The sequence below is a fragment of the Octopus bimaculoides genome, chromosome 30 (assembly GCF_046866305.1).
Source record: "Octopus bimaculoides isolate indiv1 chromosome 30, ASM4686630v1, whole genome shotgun sequence".
In the NCBI taxonomy this organism is placed as follows: Eukaryota; Metazoa; Mollusca; class Cephalopoda; order Octopoda; family Octopodidae; genus Octopus; species Octopus bimaculoides.
The window spans coordinates 10,430,204-10,434,163 of NC_142957.1; the positions used below are offsets into that span (position 1 = coordinate 10,430,204).

At 36.4% G+C, this 3,960-nt stretch overlaps 1 protein-coding gene across 1 annotated transcript in view; it reads left to right on the plus strand.

Moving 5' to 3' along the window:
• Positions 1-848: 848 nt before the first annotated feature.
• The window catches only part of LOC106880077 (protein CBFA2T1), a 144,501-nt gene continuing 141,389 nt past the window's right edge, over positions 849-3,960 (plus strand). The window contains exon 1 of the mRNA XM_089346360.1: positions 849-963. The gene's annotated coding sequence lies outside the window, so the exon portion shown is untranslated. The remainder of the gene's footprint in view (positions 964-3,960) is intronic.

Here is a 3,960-nt window from a genome sequence, read left to right on the forward strand (position 1 = left end):
TTCCGTCTACCAAATCCACTCAAAAGGCTTTGGTCGGCCCGAGGTTCTAGTAGAAGACACTTGCCCAAGGTGCCATGCAGTGGGACTGAACCCCGAACCATGTGGTTGGTAAGCAAGCTACTTACCACACAGCCACTCCTGCGCCTATTATGAGCGAAAAATTAAGAGTAACACCATAAACTGGCTTACCGCACTATAATAATTATATATCCATGTATACACATATACACACATACAGAGACATGTACACACATACATGTATACATACATACATACATACATACATACATATATCTACATCTGCATACAGAGGCACACACATGTATATGTATGCATATACATACATACACATGCATACATGTACACACATATCCGCACATACATTCATACATACATACACACGCATCTATGCACATGCACACATGTGCATACATATACACATACACAGACACTCGTACATACACACGCATGCATATGTACACACATATAGACACACACACACACACACACAGACACAACACATCTACACACATAAGCACAAAGTTACACATTCACTTATACATGTTCTTACACACACACATACATACTTATGACTGCACATGCACACACGCACATATCTACATGCACATATGCAGATCTCCATACGCACATGCACAAACATGCAGAAACACGCGCTCCCCCCCCCCCCCCCCCCCGTGCACCACCACCACCACCGCCACCTCTATCACTAATACAACCTCCACCACCACCACCACCACCACCACCACCATAGACAGCTCAACAACAGCTGCAATAGCGCCACTATTATTGTTTGTCCTTACAGTCTTCCATACATATTCCCCACCTCCGTCACACTCTAAACCACCATAGCGTCTCTCATACACTGTCTATCTCTCAAAATTCTAACCCCGCTGGTTTCCCATACTTTCTCCTCTTTTCAACATCCGACTCTCGGCTTCTCAGGTAAGTACACCTTTAAATACCTCGATCCCCACTTTGGGCCCCTTTTCACCACTATTTTAAGGGTTTTATTGGTTTATTATGATCTCTAACCTTTCTGTGTCTTTCTCTGATGGCTTATTTTTATACATGTTGCTTTATATGTGCGAAATATAAATGCTTTTGTTGTGTTTATAAATGTTTGTATGATCGTGTATATATATACATATATACACACACACACATATGTATATACATATATATATGTATGTATATACACACTTGATTGTGTGTATATACATGTGTATATATATATGTAAATACGTATGTTGGGAAACGAGTGTGTATATACGTATGTATGTTTGTGTGTGTATATACACATATATATATATATATATATATATATATATATATATATATATATATATATATATATATTACCAGCTTCCTTGTAATTAATCTATATTAATTAATATATGATTTTTACCCTATGTTAATATATATATATAGATAGATATATAGGTATATAGGAAATGTACGTGTGTATACATATGTATATATATGTATATAAACTATATATATCGACTATAAATGAAATCTGTGCGTGTAAATATATATGCGTGTGTATATACACGTATCAATGTATGTTTGTGTGTGTGTGTGTGTATAGATGTATGTAGAACTTATGTGTTTATATATGTCTGTGTGTATATACATATAAGGATATTTGTATGTCTCTCTCTCTCTCTATATATATATATATACATGGAAGCGCATTGTGTCCAGCGATGTATTACAGCGTCTGATGATCTGGTCTATCTTGCAAGATATACATGTCTGTGTCTCATGTGTCTCGATATATATATATATATATATATATATATATATATATATATCCGCGCGCCAGCATAAATATATATATATATATTCATGTACATATACAAACCTATGTCTGGATGTGTGTGTATATATATATATGTGTGTGTGTATGTGTGTATACGTGTGTAAATAGTTGTTTGCTCATATACATCTTCGTGTGTGTGTGTGTGTGTATGTATGTATGTATGTATAAACGTATATATGCATGTATGTTTGTATATACATAAACTCTGATACATTTTAATATTTGTATCGATGTGTACCTATCATCATCATCATCATCATCATCGTCGTCGTCGTTTAACGTCCGCTTTCCATGCTAGCATGGGTTGGACGATCGGCTTCTATTTATATATATATATATATCTCCACACACATATTTATATACACATCATAACCATAGCAACAAACAAACGCTCTCATTCACGTATATATAATTCTTATATTTAATACAAACCCGAACGAATATTATCGCTATATATGCATTCATATATATCATATATAAACTTGTATATATATATATATATATATATATATTATATAAACACATTTCTAGATATGTATGTATTCTCACATACCGACAAATAATTTATATGCTGTGTCTATGTACATATACACTTATGTATTTACTGACATACACAAAGCAGATGCTAAGGTATACCTGTGTTTGCCTGTGTATACCTTGTCTCTGGCGTGTCTGTGGTAAGATGTTCGCTTGTCAATTATATGGTTCCGGGTTCAGTTGGTTTCTTTTTGCCAAGCCGCTAAGTTACGGGGATGTAAACACACCAACATTGGTTGTCAAGCGATGGTGGAGGGACAAACAGACACACACACACACAAAATGTATACATATAAGTATATATATATATATATATATATACATTTACTACACTCTCGGAGTGGTTGGCGTTAGGAAGGGCATCCAGCTGTAGAAGTTCTGTCAGATCAGATTGGAGCCTGGTGCAGCCTTCTGGCTTGCCAGTTCTCAGTCAAATCGTCCAACCCATGCTAGCATGGAAAGCGAACGTTAAACGATGATGATGATGATGATGATGATGATATATATATATATATATATATATACAACAAATGAAAGACAGAAGATGGAATATACGATAATTTATTATTAATCACGACAATTGTTTCGACACATCTAGCATCGATTCCTCTCGGGTGGGAAACTCAACAACTGGTTCAGGAGCATCCGGTGGTGCAGGTGTATCTCATCGGGTGATAAATAAATAAATACAACTCGTTAAAATGATTATTCTGCAATGTAACGTTCCGTTTTGTAGAGAGTAAGGAAAAAAAAAAACAGCCAGACAGAGGAAACATCTTCATTTATATAGAAGATCAAAAATAAAATCGCAGATGACAAAAAGAGAAACGAACACGCAATCCAGCGAGGAAAGTATTGAAAATAACCGTTAACAGATATGGCTGTATAAACACCAGGCTCCAATCTGATCTGGCAAGGTTTCTACAGCTGGATGCCCTTCCTAACGCCAACCACTCAGAGAGTGTAGAGGGTGCTTTTTACGTTCCACAGGCACAGGAGCCAGTCAGGCGGTCCTGGCATCAATCATGTTCGGATAGTGCTTTTTATGTTCCACCAGCACTGAAACCAGTCAGGGGTTCCTGGCATTGGCCACGTTCGGATGATGCATTTTACATGCCACCGGAATGGGAGCCAGTCAGGGGTGCACTGGCCACAGCTACGATTTTAGGTTTTACTTGACTCAGCTGGTCTTCTCAATCATATCATATATCGCCTGTTGCATCAAGGGTACTCTTAAATGGGCCAGACATGCAACACTGGCATTGGATTTGATGTGGATTTTTACCTACCCTTTTTTGGAACTCTCTTACGCTCCTTGGAAACCAGACCTACCATGGATCGCTTCAGTTTTAAAAACTGACTATTTTAATACATTTCTAATCGATAGGTACATTTTTTAGTCGATTTTAATAATTCATTTTAATCACCTACTTTCACCAGGGCTTTTAGTCGATTTTTGTATACATTTTTTCCGGTCAGGTCCTTTTCTGTATTTTTTATGTGTGCATTTATATATATATGTATATTTTTTACCTGTAGTGTTTGTATATATATATATTCCTTTATTGTTGACAGCCATG